At 50.0% G+C, this 20,602-nt stretch overlaps 1 protein-coding gene across 1 annotated transcript in view; it reads left to right on the top strand.

Annotated features, from left to right (window-relative positions):
• The window catches only part of Rpl31 (ribosomal protein L31), a 306,946-nt gene that overhangs the window by 5,535 nt on the left and 280,809 nt on the right, over positions 1–20,602 (top strand). The window lies entirely within an intron of this gene.

Raw genomic sequence — 20,602 nt, 5'->3', positions numbered from 1 at the left:
GCTCTATGCACAGTTGCCTCTAAGTATCAGCAGGGGGTTGGTTCCAGAACCCCTCACAAATACCACAACCCACAGATGTGCTTACATAATATGGTGTACTATTTGCATACAACCGACCTATATCCTTTCATAGATTTTATTTTATTTTGCAGTGCTGGCAATCAAACCCCTGGCCCTTTTTATCCAGAGCAAGTATTCTCCCACTGAGCTACACCCAAACCCTTCTCATACACTTTAAATAATAATCTCTAGGTTACTCGTAATATCTAAAACAATGTCGACATTATATAAACAATTGCCGTTCTATTATTTAGGAACTAAATACAAGAAAAAAGCTTATGCATATTCATTACAGATGAACTTCTAAAAAGTAGATTTTCAATCTGTGCTTGATTGGATCTGCAGATACAGAACCCAGTGATCCCAGAGTACATTTTTTAAAATTTCCCTTTTAGACTATCTCTTTGATCAAGAGATTATTTCTAAGTTGTTCAATTCCTACATGCTTGCTTCTTTTCCTGTTGTTTTATGTTACTGATTTCTTGTTTGATTCCATTATGGCGGGAGACCACATTTATTGACTATAATTCTCTAACACTTTTTCAGGTCAGATTGGAGTCATAGCTCAGTGGGTGAGAGCTTTCCCACATGTGTATGGCCTTGGGCCCAGTCTCCAGCAACTCCCTAAAAATTTTTTGACATGTATTTTATTCTCTGTGATATGATTGGTTTAACTTGGTGCATGATCCTTGGGCAATGGGAAAAAAAACCCAAAAACGTATTCTGCTGTTGTTTGGTGGAGCGGGCTGTATATGCGGATTATGATCACAGTTGATTGTCCTTTGCTAATTTTCTTTCCAGTAGTTCTATCAATTGCTGAGAAGGGAGTATTGAAATCTTCAGCGATAATCGTGGGCTTTTCTCTTCTGCTATCAGCTCTTTCAGTGGTTGCTACAAATATCTTGAGATGAGGATGTAGGGTGCGTTCACTTTCAGGACTGTAATTTCACTTTGATGGGTTGGGTCCCTTGGGTAGGATGCAATTTTCATCTTCATCTCTAATAGTTTTCTCTGGAGTCTACTTTATCAGATATGAATATGGCTGGTTCTGCTTTTTTTTTTATAGGAATGCCTATAGTTTTTCACCTCCAGCCTATCTATGTCATTGAGGTCAAAGTGAGTTTTCTGGAGGCTGCATTCAGTTTGGTCATTTCTTAAAATGCAGCCTTCCAATTCCAGTATTTACACCACTTCTGTTTCCGATGATGACTGAGACGTGAGTGTTGGAATCTGCCATTTTATTGTTTGGTTTCCATTTCTTTCTTCTGCTTCCCTGCCTGTTTCACATTTCTTGTCATCTTGAGGTTTACTCAAGCTGTTTTAGGATCATGTCTTGAATGATTTGGACCTTTCTTTTTTTTTTTTTAAGTTTTTTTTTTTTTTTTTAGGTGGACACAATATCTTTATTTCATTTTTATGTGGTGCTGAGGATCGAACCCAGTGCGTCACACATGCCAGGCAAATGCGCTACCACTGAGCCACCACCCCAGCCCTGATGCTCTACTGTCCACTGAGGCAAGGAAATCTCTACTCCCTACTTTGAAACAGCATTGTGTTGCGTATCAGATGTGATGGTGGTTTCAATGATCAAATATGCCTGACAAAGCTCGTGAAGAACAGGGTATTCTAACATTATACATATTTCTGCTCTTTTCATTGCTTCTTTTTTCTTTCCAAGACTCAAAGATTCATTTTTTATTATTTTCTTTCTATCTGAAGACCTTCCCTTAGCTGATGGTCGAATCTCTAGCTGTGTGGGTCTGCTAGTAACAAATCCTTTCCGTTTTCCCTTGAGATTATTCTTTTTGTATTTCCCCTCATTCTTCATGGATAATTTTGCCACATTCAGGATTTGTGTTTGGCTAAGGGCTGGTCCACTTCCTCCGGGCCTCTGTGATTTTCTCTGAAGAACCTGCTGTCATTCTAATTGCTGTGGCCTGCACGTGATGTGTGGATTCTCTCTCACCGATTGCAAGATGATTTTCTTTGACTTTAGTTTTCAGACGTTACATGATAACGTGTGATGGTGTGGATTGCTTTGGTTTTACACTGTTTGGTATTTATGTAGCGCCTTGGATGTGCAGATCTGGGTCTTTTGCCAAATTCAAGAATATTCAGCCATTCTATCTACAAACACTTTTCCCGTCCTGCCCTCTTTCTCCTCCCCATCAGGATGTGATATGAATGTTGTCTTTTATTATTGGCCCACGAGTATCTGATTTTTTTTTTACTATTATCATATTTTCTTTTTTCAGATTGTGTGAATTCTATTATCTGTCCCCAAGTTCAATGATAATATCCTCTATCATCTCCACTCTCTTACTGAACCCATGCAGTAATTTTCTTTAATTCGTGTTTTTGTGGGGTTTTTTTTCATTTGGTTCTTTTTTTTATAGCTTGTATTTATTGACTCAGATTTTTCATTTCATTTAGCTCAAGAATAATTGATTGCTGATGCGATTTTTATGATGGCTACTTTGAAATCCTTTGATAATCCTGACATCTGATTCATCCTGAAGTTGGCATGAGTTACTAGTCTCTGCTCACTCAAGCTGTGATTTTTGTTGTTGTTGTCGTTATTTTTTTTTCCTGGTATGATGGCAATATTTTAATTGTATCTTGTACATTTTTTTTTTCTGTAATTTTAGGAGACTGGTTCCTATGTAACTCTTTCATATCAGCAATCACTCTGTTTACTCTTGGTGTGTGCCTCGCCTTATCTTCATGGGTTTTGGTTCCAATGACAGTTGAAGTTTTGGAGCATTTGGTCTGCTGAGTTTCTCTGGAGTCACCGGGGTCTTACTGGTCCCTGCTGGTGCTACCTGAGGGGGTGAAAGGACTTTCCCTGGTCCTGAAGTTTGGATTTCCCTTAGTGGGAAGGTGTTCCCCTTACCGTACTCTCCAAATGCTCTGGGGTTTCTGCAGCACAGTCAATCTCTCCAAGCAGAAGAGAAGGTAAGAAGAGGAAGTAACCCAGGACCAAGGTCCAACAAACCCCAACAAGTAAGCCCTGTGCAGGGAGGAGGTCACTGGCAACAGAGAAGGGGGAGCAGAAGGGCTGGGAATGAGTAGTCCAGTTGCCAGGGAGAAAAGTGTCCCCAAAGAGGGGCTGGTCATCCACAGCCTGTTGAGAAATCATGTAGGATGCGCACAAGAAGTTTTCCACTGTTAGCCTTAGAGCAGCCATTGATCAGGGCAGTTTTGATGGAGGGGCCAAAAAAGGTGACACGGAAGCAGCGTGAAGATCAGATGTTCCCTCTCCTTGAGGCTCCCTCGGCAGAAATGCAGAATGATACCTGGGAAAAGACACCTCTTCTCATGAACTGGGGAGAGACAGAGCAGGAAGATGCTGCTGTCACTTCCACTGAAACGACACAAGGGTCTCTGCAGCCCCTAGGCTTGGGCAGCCCTCTTCCCAGGGTCTGCTCAGCTCAGGTGTCCAGTTCCCAGAGTCCACAGCTCCTCCCTGCCGCCCCCCCAACCCACATTTCCTGGGTCCCTGCAGCCCTCAGCCACCCTGCGACGGGATGTACCGCGCCACCAGCGACTGCCGGCTCTTGTCTTCCCCACAGAACTGTCAAACTTCTCCTTTCACCAATCAGTTAATGCAAATGTTTAAAGAACACAACAGCTACTTTTAGAAAGAAATCATCTCTGGAATGATTTTAAAGGTCACTGCCTGTTTTAGGAACATTTGTTGAGAGAAAAAGAAATCACCAATTCAGTTTTCCCTGGACAGCAATTTAAAGAAATATTGGCTGTCCAAACCGTCTCCCCAAAGCCCACTAAGTAAATGCTAAGAAAGAGAAATAATACTTATTTTTTATGGGTTTGGTGTGTTTTATTGCAAGCGTATTAATTTTAGCCAGGTCAACCAGGATAGGGTCACATTTCTGATTTATGCAGGAGGAAGACTTTACGGGCACTGCAACAAACCTGTGCGTGCAAAGATCTCTTCCCAAGGATCTTTTCAAAGTGAGGTGAGATGGGGGTGCAGTCTGGATTATTTGGAAATGTAGCTTCAGTTCTCAGCTTGGCACCATTAAGATGGGTTATTGGAAACATTTGTCAAAATTATCTGGATCTTTTTCTTCTCTTGAAAAGGTGCATTAAATCATCTCTAAGGTCCCTTTTAGCTCTAAGGCGAGTTTTCATTGTTTCAATGACTAGAGGTTCATGGCTTGAACCTCTAACTGTCAACCACTTGCTGTGGCCCTATCTGAGGTTGATCAGAGTCACAGCTCATAATGGTTAAATGCTTTCCACGGGGAATTTGGTTGTATAGAACTTTCCAGAAAAGTAGGAAGACTGCTTTCTTAGCTCACCGGGCACAGGGATGGCTCACCGCAGTACCTTCCCAACAGAAGCCCCCGGTTGTGGGTAAGGAAGGTGTCAGGTGAAGAGAGCCCAGATGAGCCGTTTTCCAGGGAGACAAAACCCTTGCGAGGGGCATCAGCCCAGTGAGGAAGCTAAATATTCATCCAGTTTTCTCTCTCTCTCCCTCCCTTTCTTTCCCTTCCTCCCTTTGTGAAAGAGAAAAACAAGGTGGCAGGAGGTACTGGCTGTACCCGTGTGAATGCTGAGCACCACATCACAGCCTGGGATGAAGACCAGCATGGTGGCCCTTGGACCCAAGGAGCATGTGTCCCCACCCCCACCCCCGTGCCCCTCCCTTCCCCCTCCCCCCTGCAGCCTGGGATCAGGGCTCTCCCTCCCTCTCCCACACATGTTAGCTAGCGCCTAGCTCAAGTCCCCTTTCTGCAGGGGGCCTTTGACTAGGTCAGCCCACCTCCAAGCCTGTCACCTGGATCCCACTGCAAATTCTATTCCCCCTATTTACACTCTTTCAATCAAAACCCCCAGCAGGGAGCAGATGCAGGCCAGAGCAGTGGGAACCAAACTGTTTCTTCCCAGTGGTCGGACTTTCTGAGAGGCCCCTGGACATAGTCTGCCCGATGGCCTGGCTCCAACCCTGGCTGGCACACAGTCCCCGGGAACCTGGCAGGTCAGACTCATCCCTCCCTCTCATCCATTCTGTCCATTTACCGAGTTCTCAGGGATTCCCTTGCTCCCATGCCCCCCAGGATCCCCGAGGTGGCCCATATCGTACAGGTCCTGGATTTAAAGGCTGCGAATGGCACTGGGCAGAACTGCCATTTCAAAATGGAACCCGAGACCACGTGTTTGATGGATGACAGGCTCAGGTACCGGCGGGTGTTCCTTACAAGTCAGCTGTGACAGCCATCCTACACAAGAGATTCTCCCCCTGAAGAAAACCTCATCCAGTTAGAAGTTGCTTTCCACAAGGCTTGTGCTCTCCCAGAGAGATGCTTTTTCCCTTTTTCTGTTTCTTCTTCTTCTTTTTGTTTTAATCCTTGACCTACTTTCTCCTCTGTGCAGGATACCTCATGGGAAGGAAGCCGGGAGGAGAGCCTTAAGAGGGTGTGGTCTCTGAAGCCCTCCACCTCAAGGGCTTTCTTGTCGGTGTGGGGACACCCGCGTCCCGGGGAGCCGCAGGTTTGCTGGAGATTTCTATGGCTCAACTCTGCTCCTGTGAGACGGGAGACTGCAGAGGTGGCGAGGAGAGCCAGGCAGAGGGACTGACCAGGCAGGCGCACAAGCCCCCACACACTTGCACACGTGCGTGCATGCCGCAGTCCGGCTGCAGCAAAATAACCGGGGGGTGACGAATAACTTGTGTACGTTGATACAGCAGGAGTAGGAGCCGTTTATTGCAGGACAGGAGCAGTATTTATACATTCCACACAGCTTATCTAATTAGCATAAACTCGATACAGCACTGAACCAATAAGAAATCTCCACACTTAATGACTCGCTTTTGTTACTTTTCAAACCACTCCCTCTGGCATTTTGTCAGGCACCATCCAGACTTGTTTACGAACTTTAACATTCCCCTGGCAAAATGCCAGGTGTTATTTTGACTTATTTACAGACTCCAACACGTGCACACACACATTCCCAAATCCGCCCTGTGCTCCCCAGCCTGTGCAGGGCTGAGGAAGAGGCTGTCTCGGGGTCTGGTGTCTTAGGTGCCAGCTGGTGATGGTTTTTCTAAAGCAGATTCTGCCAATGATGTGATCTGAGCACTAAGGGACAAAGACTCATCCTGGCCTCTGGAGCCATCAGCCTGAACCCCAGGAGGTTCGGGAGAGAAAAGAAGTGGACCCCGTTCACACACCCTGTCGACTTGTGCGTAGCAAGAACAGCAGGGACTTTCAGCCTTGAGCAGGCGTCAGACCCACTGAACGGGCAATGGGAAGGGGCGCCCCTCAAGTGAGAGCTGGGGTCAGTGTCCCCTCGGACACTGGATCCCTGCATTCAACATCCCTGGTGTCTGCCATGAAGGTGCCATGAGATCTTGAGGTTGGCGCCCCCAGGATGGCATTAGTGGCTTCAGAAGCAGCAGAAAAGAACCCTGAGCTGGCACCCTGGCCCTCTGCCATGTTGTGCTGTCCCCAGAGCTCTGCACTGGGGCCACCACAGAGCCACAGCAGGACGAGAAGACCACAGGAGAGCAACAGACACGACATGGAGAGAGGACGGGGCCGTCTTCCCTGGAGCCGTGGACTCTGCCAAGAAACTGGGACTGTATTGGGAGCTTGCTGGGCTCTGTGACACATGCCACAGTCTGCCTGGTTTTCACACCATTCCGGAGGCTGGAAGTCCACCCTCAAGGTCTTGGCAGGTCTGGTTTCTTCTGAGGCCTCTCTAAGGCCATCTCATGTGGCACTTTTCCTACCTCCATGTTTCTATGTGTGAATTCTGGATGAGGGGCCGCCCTTACAACATCATTTTAATTTTTTTGGTACCCTGGAATGGACTCAGGGGCACTCAGCCACTGAGCCACGTCCCCAGCCCTATTTTGTATTTTATTTGGAGACAGAGTCTCACTGAGTTGCTTAGCGCCTCGCTTTTGCTGAGGCTGGCTTTGGACTTGAGATCCTCCTGCCTCAGCCTCCCAAGCTGCTGGGATTATAGGCGTGTACCACCATGCCCTGCTTCAAGAGTTATAGATATTAATAATTAAAATTGGGATAAAAGAACCTGTGATTGTCCTGCTTATGTCTACCAGTGACTCACGAGTACTTGGTGAGTTGCAGCCCATGAAAGCGATGTCACTGGTGAATTTATTGTTATGCAATGAATTCGGACACTGGAAAGACACAAGCGTGTCTGGTCTGTGTTAATGGCAGGGCTTGCTCACCACAGGGGTTTTCTAATTTTGCTTTCTTCATGGAGAAAGACCCAGAGCTTCTGGAAACTTCTGCTTTATTTCCATTCCCCTGGGTTTGCTTTGTTGTTTCATTACGGCAGATGATGAAAGAAAGAAAGAAGGAAGGAAGGAAGGAAGGAAGGAAGGAAGGAAGGAAGGAAGGAAGGAAAGAAAGGAAAAAACCAAGAGGGCGTGAGTGGGTTTTATGGGTGTGTCTTTTTGTAGACTGAGAACAAGTAGCTCCAACCAGGCGGTTTCCGGCCTCCAGGGAGGGCAGGTGACCGACTCTCCTAGAGAGGGTCTCTCTGGCCACAGGTCCACACCTCCCCCTGACTCCTGGACAGACCATTCCCATCTTTACCCTTTCACCTGGGCGCATCTCTGCTCCTGGCCCATCCTCCATCCTTCCTGGAGGGGCCCATCCCACCCTGGTGTCGGCCTCCTGTCCCCCTGGGTCTGACCACTTCTCTGCCTCCCGTGTCCCCGCCCCAGCTCAGCCCTTTCCCCAGCAGCTCCTCCTCTGTCCCTTGAAGCCCTATCACGCCATCTGATCTCTGCCTGGGAGGAAGCTGAGGCTCATTGAATGAGCTCCCTGTTTTGGGCTTATTGTTTACATCTGTGGTCTCTTTAATTGCTCAATCTATGGCAAGGCTGTGTATGGGGGGGGGACATGGGGCTGTGACGTGTCACTGGTCACCCCCACCCCCACCTCACTGAGGTGCTATGCTGCAGAGACAGGCTGGGGCGGAGATCTCAGGAAGAGGAACATATTTTTGAGGCGGAGGCGGAGAAGTAGGGGTGGAGAGACTGAGCAGGACCCTGAGGAAGGACACCTGGTGGATGTCACTGGGGTGTCTCCCTCCCCACTGTCATGGAAGGCTCTTAGTCACGTCCTGGGGGTCTCGTGGGCTTGTGTCTCCTTTGCAGGCATCTGCCTGCAGGGACAGAGCCGGTGGCTTCCAGGTGCAGCTGCTAGGAGCACCATTTTATAAACAGGGAAACTGAGGCTCAGAGAGTCCATGCCACAACTGGTCAGCGACAGACCCCTGGATTAAATCGGCTTAGATTTGTCTGACTCTGAGGTCCACCTTCGCTCAGTCGACGCCGCCTCCATCCTTGTTTGAGTCCGTTTGCATTTTCCCTTTTGGGTACTTAGGTGTGACTATCTGGGGTTGGCCTGGTCCCCAGCCTTTCTAAGGTCCTCAGAGGGGAATGGGACAGCTTCCTGCCTGGGGGACCTGTAGTTCCTGTCCTGTGGTGCCGCGCCTGGCACACGGTTTCCTGAACCCTGGGTGCTCCACGCACCCTCTCTCTACACTTCAGTCCACAAAGTGGGTCTCCCGAAGTCTCCAGAAGGATGCAACCCACTGGTCTCATGCCGTGGAAATCCCAGCCTATCCATCCGTCTTTCTTTGCATCCTGAGTATTTCTGACCTGCTTTATCGCAACAATGTAATCAGGTTCATTTCAGTGGATTCTGCAAACAAACAACAACAACAACAACAAACCCAGACGTTCTTTAACAGCCAGGGTCATAGTTCCTGCTGCATTCTGGGTTTTCAAACCAAAGAGTCTATAAAGAAGCACAGCAGAAATGGCCCCATAAGCCCAGTGAGGGTGGGTTTCACGTTTAGAGGCCGGTGGAGGAAAGCCCTCCAGAAGACGGAGAGGCTCTCACCCTGAGGACCTTCTCTGCAGCCGGTGCTGACCTTGAACCCCTCCTTCCTCTGAGCCTGAGAACAGGAAGAACACAGCCCAGTCACAGACTCTGAACCAGCCTCGGGAAGCCAACAGTGAGCTGACACTTCAGAGACACCTAGAAGACGCGCTCCGCAAGCAGACATATTTCCAGAATTCCTCGTGACAAAGTTTATTTCTTGGTTTGATGAATTATCTCCCATCAAAATGCAAAGGGGATCCCTTGGGCCCAGGGGAAACTAGGGGGCAGGTTGGCAGGTGTTGGAAGTAGACCTGTGGTGTTGCCTGGTTCTTAGGTCACAGAGCACCTAACCTCTCTGAGGGTGGAGGTGCTCAAGGGAACCTGTCTCATAGATAATGGACTTCAAGTCATTGGGACACACGGCATGCTCGATTAATACGAGCTACGTCCCATACATTTTAACCTGCATTATTTTTACTTAATTCTATGTATTTTAAAAATAATTTGAAATCACTGCAATTCAGAGTCTAGGTTCTGGGAGTCAATGCCATTTGTGTCTCTTGCTAGCTGTGACCTTGGGCAAGTGAATTGACCATTTTGTGCCTGGGTTTCCTTATTTATTAACTGAGATCAAAACTATACCTCCATCTTAGGGTGGATGTAGGGATGAACAACTTCGCAGAGGTGAAGTGCTTGGAAAGGACTCGGGGACATAGTGTCTTTACCACCACGGGCCATGGTCTCCGGATGTCATTTTCCTCAGGAGCACCTTTGCCTTGGGGACAGTTCTCTGTGTTTGAAAGCAGACACATTTCTTCAATGTCCGTGCTCAGTGGATGAATTTCCCCTTCTCTCCTTTGAATTATTCTTCCTTAGATGGCCTTGGTGTGCATGTCACCTCCCCGTGCCCCTGCAGGCTGGCCCAGGACAGGATGCACTGTCTCAGAGAGCTGGGCGTCCCCCAGCTGCAGGCTCAGCTGCCTGGCGGGTCCTGTGACCCTTTGACAACGCCCAGGGTCAGGCAGGAAGCATGGCCCTTGCTCACCAGATATAGCCTCAGCGTCTGACAACTTGGGACTTTCCCTGTGCTCTCATCACCGTCTCCAGGGACAAGGATCTGACTCACTTGGCCAGGGGTCTTTCCCTTTGATCTCTGGGTCTCACCAATGGATCTCAGCCTCTCTGGGTGGCCCCAGGTGGCATCCTGCTTCTCTGCCCCCTGTGTCTGGCCACCACCTGTGACCAGAACACACTGGAGATTCTGCAGTGGCGCAGGATTACCCAAGGACAGATAAAGAAATATTTGAGCTTCAGAAAAATAAGAAAACATTTCTACTGCCAGTGTATCTCTTGCAATATTTGGCACACATTTATCCTAAAAGTTATTGCTGGTTTATCTGAAATTCAAATTTCACTGGGCAGCCTGTGTTTTTCTAGGCTAAGTCTGGACCCCCTCTCAGAGGGCTTGCCTCTCTGGGTAGCAGTTTTAACCAGCTGAACATTTGATTTCATCTTTGTGATATGCAGGAGGTGACTGGCTTTCCCTTTGCTTGTGGGAGGGAGAGGGGGCGCTGGTGCATTGCAAGAATTGAAAAGGATTTGTTGCTTGCATCTTTCTGTAGTTGGTCTCCTTGGCCTCAGAATTGCTCTAGGACTTTCCTGCCTGATGCCTCATTCTTGGGCCTAGGGGTTGGGAGCTTCCAATTGCTTGCATCAGGTCATGTTCAGTTACCACTCTTAGGGTGACCTGTATCTCAGATCAGAGTGAAGTATAGTCAGTTTTCTGTCACTGTGACAAAATGCCTGAGATGATCAACTGATAGAGAGGAAAGGTTTATTTTTGACTCATGGTTTCAGAGGTTTCGGTCTATTCCTGGCTGGTTCCTATGCTTTGGGGACTATGGTGACACAGCATACCAGGTCTCACATCAGGTCATGGAGTGTGTGATTCCGCACACTCTAGTTGGGAAGTGAGAGAGAGAACCAGGACAGGGCTAGACTCCCAGTATCCCTTCAAGGACACGCCCCCATAACCTAACTTCCTCCCTCTAGGCTCCACCCCCAGGGTCCCACTGCCTCCCGCGTAAAGCCCCAGGTTAGCCCACTGTTTCAGCACTGGGCTTTGGGGAGTCGTTTCAGTTCCACGGCCTGCTGGGTGGAGCTAGCCATGCTAGAACAATCCTTCTGGAGATGGGCCCTTGCCCACAGAGCAGTCACCGGCGGAACACCTGGCCTTGGAGGATGGAGCACTTAGCACATGTGAGGGAGACAGGGCAGGGGACGGGGAGGCTCCCTGGCTAGCTGACCATGGCTCAGCAGCAGTAGTGTCCAGAGCCCTCTCAAACTGGGTCAGGATGCATCTGCCCCAAGAAATCTTTCTTGATGGGACAAGAGAGAGCAGGATTCTCCCATTAGTCCCCCACCTCTTGTGGAAGGAGTATCTGTGCCAGGGGTCACCTGGCTTCTTGTGTCAGCCCCACGTTAGATGGAAGCCCCAATAGCCAGCCACCCGGAACCGGTTCAATTGAATGTGTCTTACTGAGCATCTGCTATGTGCTAAGCACAGTACGAGGGCTCACACTGTAAGGATGGAGAGCTCCCGTCCTGTTGTGGGAGAAAGGTCATGTGCACTGAGATGGATGTGCACCGTTGAGACCCCAGGTAGGAGGCTCAGGAAACCCGCCTGGCTGTCCACCTGGCTCCGAGGGGCAGTCTTCCCTGGGACATACCCCAGGAAGCAAGAGGCTCGGCCTGTCCTTTCAAGTTGTGACTGCTACAGCAGAAACCCGTGGACCCGGGGACTCACAAACAATAGAAACTTGTTTCTGGCTGCTGGAAGTCTGGGATCCGCGTACCCATGTGGTCACCTCCCTCAGGACCCTCCTGATACCTCCCATGGGTGGCCAGGATTTCAACAGACCAAGATTGAAGGGACACAAACATTCCGCTCGCTCATCACGTCCTGAGGGTGAGGGGAAATCCTTCTTTGGAAAGCCCACATCCTCAGGAAATAACCTCATCCAGTGGACCCGGGGGCGCCTTTTGCTCGTGGAAATCCAGAGCAGCAGGTTTTTATGCAGAAGCTCATCGCACACCGGCTGCCGGCTCCGGCAGCCCTTCATTTGCAGCCCCCTTTCCCTGCACCGCAAACCCCGTCTGCCTGGGCTACTTTGGGCTCATTACCGGCGCTAAAGTGTCTGCTTTTTACATATGGGCTGTGCTCCAAGCTGCCCAGGAACATGAAGATCAGGGCCGGGAAGCCGAGGGAGACGTTGTGATCATTATTTTCCCTACAAGATGTGTTCGAGGAGGGGAGACCTGGGGCCATGGCCCTACCGAGCTCGTGGGAGGAGGACAGATTCCTCATTCATTTCCCGTTTGTCACCTGGAGCAGGTGATGAGCAGGAGAAGTACTGATGAACAGTGTCCCTGGGACCAGAGGAAAGCACCCCCTGGGAGCAGGGTCCTCTGCAGCTTCTCTGCAGAAGGAGCTGTCCCCTCCAGCTCTGCAGGGTGAGCAGCTCTGGGGGGCCACCCGAGGGGTGCAGGCAGTGGGGAGGGGACGCCCCTTCCCACAGTGGGGTCCCTCGCTGCCCGGTCGGCCAGCAGCACCACACAGTGACTAGGACTCTGCTCTGACGGAGTAGGGTCTGGGGACGAAATATTGCAGGCTCTTGGCAGCTGCCTGGATGGCTGGGAAGGCACAGGTGACAATATGGGAGCACCCGCCACTTAGTGTGCACCTGTGGCCGCTCGTAGGGCAGCTGCAGAACCGTCCGCCTTCACTAACCCATTTGTCCTCTCCTTACCCGGCAGAGCAGGGGGGCCTCCTAGGGCAGCCCCTGGCACAGCCTGGAGTGCTGTGTGGCTCAGAGGGACCCCTTGGTCCCTGTGACAGTGACAGGGGGCTGGTGAGGAGGGGTGGCCAACGTCCAAGAGAAGCCCAGCCCCCCGCAGGAAGACCTGCCATTGCCCCAGGGAGTCCTGTGGCCCTGTCCCCTGTCTGCTCAGCTCTACAGAGCCAGCCCTCACCCCTCAGTCCAGGGGGTGCAGGTCAGGGGCCGGCACTGCTGGGGATTTGGGGGGTGTCTCCCAACAGCACACGCCTGCAGCCCAAGGTGCTACTTGGCAGTGATGAGACCTTTAAGGGAGGGAGCCTAGCGGGTGGTCATGGGTCAGTGGGGACTTGCCTTCCAAAGGACCGTGGGCAGCGCTCTCTTCTCACTCTTGCTTCTGCTTCCTGATTTCCTCGGGGAGAGTGAGCTTCCCCCACCATGTGCTCCGGCCAGGATGCACTGACCTGCCAGAGGCCCAGAGCACAGGGCTGACGACAGTGGACTGAACCCCCAAAACCGTGAGCTCGAATAAACATTCCCCCCTTATAAATTGATCTGTCTCAGGTATTTGTTAGGGGACAGAAAGCTAGCACAGCACGTGACCCTCACCAGGCCTGTTAGAACTGTCCCTGTTCATGCAACTCAAGATGGGGCAGTCAGAATCCGTCTAGGGTGATTCTTGCTATATCCTGTTTTCTCCGTAGTGGTAGGTGTGTAGTGCTGTCTCGTTGTAGTTTCAATTGTCATTTTTTAAATGGCTAGTGACATTGAACATCTTTCCACTGACATATTCATCATCATCTGAACATCCTCTTCAGTGAAATGCGTGTACTTTTTGTTCATTTTCTGATTGAATTGCTGAGTTTGGAGAGCTGTGATGTATTCAAGGTACACACTTTTAACTCATAGCTGATTTGAAGATATTTTTTCCCAGTCGGCAGTTTGTCTTTTTATTTTCTCAAATGAGCTTTCGCAGGACAGAAGCTTTTGACGCTTAGGTCCAGTTTATCCATTTTTCCTTTTATGGATCAGATTTTTGGTGCTGATTTTCTTCCTTAGACCCTCAAGGTTTTCTCTTTGTTCTTTCCTAAAAGTGACATGCTTTTGCACTTTACCTTTAAGTCCAAGTTCATTTGAGTTACTTTTTGTCTAACAGTTTAGGTTGACGTCAGTTTTATTTTTCTGCCCACAGATGTCACATTGTTCCAGTACCACGGGGTCAGGTTTGCTCTTCTGATTTTTTTTTTTTTATTGCAATGGTGGGGATTGAGCCCAGGCCTCACGTGTACCAGGCAAGCGCTCTGCTGCGGAGCCACCTCCCCAGCCTGTCTGCTCTTTCGGTTTTACGGATCCGTCTATCCCTCTGCCAGTGCCACACTGTCTCGGGTGCTGTAACAGGCAGAAGGCCTTAGTAACAGGTGCAATGGTTCCTCCTAATCGATTTTTTTTATCAATATCTTTTCTGGCTATTTTAAGGCCTTTCCATAGACATTTTAGAACAAGCTTGTGTAAGTAAGAAAAAAACAAAAACGGCTAAGATTTTGATAAAAACAACATTAAACCTGTAGATCGAATGTCTACAGTGCCTCTGCCTAGGTGTTCAGGTCTCCTGTGACTTATTTCATCAGCATTTCATAAGGAATCCTATACAGACTTTATTTGGTTTAGAAGTGTTTCATTTTTCCTGGAGTAATTATAAATTGTGTTGTAGTTTTTATTTATTTATTTATTTTTGTAGATGGACCGACTACTTGTATCTATTTATTTTTATGTGTTGATGCTGAGGAACAAACGCAGGGCTTCCCATGTGCCGGGCAAGCGCTCTGCCACTGAGCTACAGACAGTGTTGTACCTTTTAAATTTTGGTTTCCACTTGTTTGTTGTCAATATGTGGAAACACACAATTCATAAATGAAGTTTAAGAAGATCTGGCCGGAAGCAGCACAAGAATCCAGGGCTTCTCCTAGCCTCATGCTTTACTTAAAAGTGGCAACTGTGTCTCATTATGAGTCTCTGCCCAGCGGCTGCCTGTGTTTGGGTTCTCAGTGACTTGCATGGATTGGCCCCGTGGTGGCAGGAAGGTAAAGTAGGTCCCTGCTTTACCCCAGGTTGCAGATCCTAGCTAGCTCCAGAGAACCGGTTGGCAGAAGATGCATTGAACCCAGTGACCCTACTTGAAAGACTACAATCAAGGGAAGTTGCACCAGGGGACGATTCTGGAGTCTACATCAGTGGTCCCCCAGACCTTTAGATTGCAGGGACCTCAACATTCACAGAACCACACCCCAACTAGAGAACCCACAGGGGGCTGCCAGATTTCACTATGGATGTTAAAGAGGGAAGAAGTCATCTACTATCACCAACAGGACCACCTACTGTCCTTCCTAAAGTCAAAAGGACTTTCCCTTCAAGGGGAATTCCTTTTCATGAAAGAGAGCGTTCTTGAAAAACAAAGCTGGCGCATTGCTCCTTTCAGATGCACAGCACCCAGGCCGCCAGGACACTGGCCATCCTTGTCACTGGCCAGGGTGACACTCAAGAGGGGCTGCCTGTTCCAGCTGGGCTTCCCTGGAGTGTTCACCTGGGAGGGTTTCCTGGGCTTCCCCCACCTTCAGGCCACCCACGGATCTGGTCACAGCTGCAACAGGAGCAGCTTGGGTCTTTCCAGAGAAGCTCAGGAGCCCGTGTGGCTGGGGACAGTGGTTTGGGAAGAGGAGGGGGAAGAGGGCAGTGGCCAGGTCCCAGGGCACGGAGGGCCCCGAGTTGGAATCGTGTGGTCCACATGGCATGAGGCCATTAATGGACCTGGCAGGGAGCCGTGAGCTGAGGGCTGGGTGAGGCATGACCGAGGGCCAAGCAGAGACTCGGAGAGATGACAAGGGCCTTGCCAATGGGGCTGGGCCCCCCGTTCTGCAGAACCCGTCTCCTGGCAGGCACGGCGCTGGGTCCTCCTCACATCTCTGTTCAAAAGCACCCCATGGAAGTGTCACTGCCTCTGTTGCAGTTCTGAGACGGGCTGGGTGCTACTCAGCGACTCTCTGCTTCCGGAACTTCCTGGCTCCACACCTTGGCAAGCTGTGAGACCTCACAGGAAGCTCCTAACGGGGCGAGGAGGGAAGCGAGACTGGCCATGGGGAGCCTTCTGCTCCCAGCACACCCACGAGTCCCTGTACCCAACATGACTCTGGTCCCTGGTGACGGGCCAGCCCCTGCCTGGCTCCTGCCTGTTGTCTAGACACACGGGCCCCTCAGTTGGCAGAGTCGGTCAACACCCGAGCCCACACCTTCAAGCTGAGCAGCCTCGAGAAAGTTAGTTCCTGTCTCTGAGGCTCAGCCTCTTCGTCCACGGGACGCAGCTTCTTAGTACGCTTTCTGCTGCCCAAACAAACCACACGGCAGGGGAGTTTACAAAGGACAGAGATTGATTGGGCTCATGGTCCTGAAGGCTGGGGAGACTGGGAGCAGGGTGCTGGCATCTGGGGAGGATGCTCATGTGGCGTCTGAACATGGCAGAAGGGCAAATGAGCACTAGCACGAGAAGGAAAGAAGGCGAGAGGGGCTGAGCTTACCGCACACCCACTCCGGTGGTGACTGTCCCACTCCTGAGATGACGACATCAGGCCACCCCTGAGGGCCCAGCCCTGGTAATCTAATCAGCTCCCAGGATTGTTGTACTGGGGAAGAAGTTTCCAACTCATGAGCTCCGGGGCACTCATTCAGGGATTCCCGAGAAGGACAAGTCAGTTAATGCACAGTCACAGAGCACAAAAGAAGTCCTGGGCCAGGTGCGGTGGCGCAGGCCTGTAATCCCAGCAGCTTAGGAGGCTGAGGCAGGAGGATCTCGAGTTCAAAGCCAGACTCAGTAAGAGTGAGGCTCTAAGCCACTCAGTGAGACCCTGTCTCTAAATAAAATACAAAATAGGGCTGGGGATGGGGCTCAGTGGCCGAGTGTCCCTCAGTTCAATCCCTGGTACACACCCCTAAAAAAAATAAAAAAAGAAGTTCTTGGTAGGATTATTATTGCTACTTTTTTGTCAGTAACTCTAATCTCATGGTCAGATATAAGCTCCAAATCATTTGTCTTCAATGGAAGTTTGTTGTTGTTGTTGTTGTTTTGTGTGTGTGGTTTTGGGTATTGACCCAGGGGATTACACCACTGAGCCATATCCCCAGTCCTTTTTATTTTGAGAGAGGATCTTGCTCAGCTGCTGAGGCTGGCCTGGAGTTTGTGATCCTCCTGCCTCAGCCTTCCACGCCAGCCTGAAACCTTACGTATCTGTAATACAACAGGGTCACCAAGCGGCGCCTTCCCCTTTCACCCAACGAGCACCTGACACCTCGTCCAAGGTCACCCAGCTAATGGATGGCTTGTGACTTTGAGCAGGACACCCGACTTCTCAGAGCCCCAAGTTCTTCATCTGAATTCTCTGTTGCCCTGTGCACTAAATAGTCCCACCCATGCTTCAGGGGCATGGAAATATAAGCTCTTAGATTCCTGGCCTCGACTCTAAAAGCAGCTCAAATTGCATTCATCAAATTCCCCTTTGATCAATGAATGCACTGGAGGGCAGGACTCCACAGTGACTGTCAGAGAGAGAAGGAGGGGGGACCAATGCCATGGGGAAGATCATAGAACGTGCTGGAAAGGCTCCTAGGAGCGCAGAGTTCAGGCCATGGTGAGCTATGTCTGTTCCTTCTTTGCCTTAAGCCCCCATCCTGGCTCTCTACTCCGGGGCTCTTTAAGACAATGGCTGCTCACTCTGGGGGGACACATGCCCCTGCGGATCTGCAGGCTCCCAGGCACCCGCTCGGGAGTCCAGGTTCAGGTGGGACCGTTTTAGTCGGGTTCCAGACACACACAGAGCCAGGGACGTAATTCAATCCAAGCCCGAAGCCTGAGAACCAGAAAAGCCGTCGGGGCCAATCCCAGCCCCAGGGCACAAGAGGGTGACAGGAGATGCCCCCCTCCAGCAGCGAGGCAGGAGGAAAGGGGCAAACTCCCCCTCCTCTGCCTTCTGTTCTGCTCCAGCCCTCAGCACACTGACAAGTCCCACCCACACCGCAGAGGGCAACCCGCTCTACTCAATCTACCCATCCCAACGCCAGTCTCACCCACTTGCGCCCCTGCAGGCAGAGTCAGAGATGTTGTTTCCTCTGGGAACCCCGGGGCCAGTCAGTGGACCACACCACGGGGCTTAATAGCAAAGCAAGGGAACCACTGGCCCCCTGACCCAGCCTCCCTGCTTTGCTGATCTGCCCTTGCAGAGTGGGACCCGAGCTGGGCATGCACACATCCAATGCAGGCTTCCCCTAATTCCTCTTCTGCAAGTGGAGGTGTTCCTGAGTCTTTGCCAGGAGAACCCTTTGCTTCATGTTCAGCTGGTCATGGTGCAGCCTCCACAGAGGGCTCACACCTCATCTGCCTCCTCCTTGCAGCTGCCCTGGGCTCTGGCCGTCGGAGGCCCTTAACCTCCTGCACATCAGAACCCTCCACCCCTGGGTCTCTCTCCTGCATTGCAGGTGAGCGGGTGCTGGAGTTTGGCAACAGCACTTTCCAGGGCTTTCCTGCAAACACTGGCTCATGTCAGAATATGACCCGACAATGCAAGAGACAGCTTGGACCAGCCTTGTCCTCGGGGCCTTTCTTCCGTCCCCTGAACTGGAGCAATTCTCTGTCATCCTCTGCAGGACTATGCTTCCCCAAATTCCCACCAAAGAGCCCAGCCCAGCTGTGAACTCCACAGGATACGGACATGCAGGGCAAAGCAGCCCCGAACCTCCGAGCTCTTTGAAGTTTTGGGTTTTATATATAGAACTCACACCATGTTTTGCATCTCATTCCATGATATGGACAAGTTCGCAAATATTTTCAAAGTTTTCTATTGTTTGCTGTGAAGTAAAATTGATGTTCCAGGACTTGAAGCTTTAGGTTCCCTGTGGCTGTCTGTCTGCACTGCACCCAGCCCGTCGACTGCCCAGTACTCAGTAGGATTTGCTGCTCATGGGTTATCATTTATTTGTTTATTTATTCTGCACATAGTTGGGGGAAAACTACCAAGGGAGGATGGCACAGGGTTAAGCTCATAAGTTCGGAGTCAGGCAGACTTGTATTTGAGTCTCTGCTCCCTTCTTAGCTGTGTTACTTGAGGCAAGTGGCTTACCCTCTCTGAGTTTCAGTGACATTATCTATCACCTGAGAGCATCTATCACACTATGCTTTTGTGAGAATTAAGTGCAGTAAAGCCCATAAAGCATTAGTACTTTTTAGCACAATATTCCCTACACTGCTGCATGGTAAACGAAGGCACGAGGTAGCATTTTACATGAAATTATTGATGTGGGATTGTTGACTGAATATTAATCCAAAATGTTAAGTGGAAAATCATAAACAATAATAATGATTATTAAACTGTTTATTATGTAAAACACATAAATGCTTATTGACTTGCCTGTTCTTTGACGTGAAATCAAGGCCTGGTATCTTGTTCTTTGGGCTAGAACTTCATATCCTCTTCCTTAGGATAAATAGGCTGTACTCTATATTTTTTATTCTAAAAATGGAGCAAAGGTTTATGAGCACACTTGAAGCAAGCATCCTCTACATATTCAAATTTTCTCTCAGTCCTGTATGCTTGTCTTGCCAACACCTACGTCAGTACCATCGATTTTTAGGGACATGTCTTTCTTGGGGCTTTTCTACAACAGAGTTCTTTCTTTTCATACTCATTTTCATTAATTTGCAAGTATTGAATGAAAATATGTAAATGTGATAGCAGAGTGGTTTTTTTGTTTTGTTTTGTTTTGGGTACTGGGGATTGAACTCAGGGGTGCTTAACCACTGAGCCACATCCCCAGCCCTTTTTTATTTAGAGACTGAGTCTCATTGAGTTGCTTAGGGCCTCGCTAATTTACTACGGCTGGCTTTGACCTCACAATCCTCCTGCCTCAGCCTCCTGAGCTGCTGGGATTACAGGTGTGGGCCACCGTGCCCGGCCAGAGTGGGTTTATTTGGGAAAATCCTGGTTACCCTGGTGAGGAGCAGCCAGGCTGGCTGGAGTGTTCAGATTCCTTCACTCATGCATGACGAGGAACCCCAGGCAGTGAGCACCGATGGTGGCCTTGGTGCCATGCCCAGAACATTGAAAAGTTAAAAATCCAGCTCTAACGTGCAAATAAATAGCCCGCCTTCCTCTCCTTACAGACCCAGGAGGCCCAGTTTGAATGCCGAATTCTTGAGCCTTTGGCTTCTGTGTTGGAACACGGTGACCAGAAAGGCCGGCTCTGAGGCCCCCCACCCAGTCTGCCTCCTCCTCTTGCCATCTTGCTTGCCCCACGGAGGGGCCTGGTGGGGACTGTGGGAGCTCCATCTTGTCTCCTTGCAGACTTTGGCTCTTGGCCACCCTGAAGAGTTCGAGAAGCCCCTCTCTGAAGATGGAAACAGCCTGGGGAGTGGGGGGGGTCCCCGGTGTACCAGGCATGGTCTAGACCAGGGCCCACAGACATTCGTGAAAATGGCCACAAAGCCCATGTGTGAGGGTGCTTGGTTTATGTGCGGTTTGAGGGTTCCCAAACTCATGTGCTGGAAGCTTGGTCCCCAGGGTAAAGTCACTGAGAGGCAGACCTTGAAGAGGAGGATTTGGTGAATAGTGACGAAGTCATGGGGGGACCACCCTTCGAGGGGGTCAGCACGATTCTCACGGGAGTGGACTAATTCCAGAAAGAGTGGGCTGACTTCAAAGAGCCAGGCAGTCCCTCCTGCAACGTGACTCTTTCTCACACGCTCCTGCCATGATGCCATCCTCTACATGAGGA

Source organism: Marmota flaviventris, chromosome 14 (genome assembly GCF_047511675.1).
Source record: "Marmota flaviventris isolate mMarFla1 chromosome 14, mMarFla1.hap1, whole genome shotgun sequence".
Lineage (NCBI taxonomy): Eukaryota > Metazoa > Chordata > Mammalia > Rodentia > Sciuridae > Marmota > Marmota flaviventris.
Note: the sequence above shows the minus strand (reverse complement) of the source record. Positions and strands in the feature narration are given on the sequence as shown.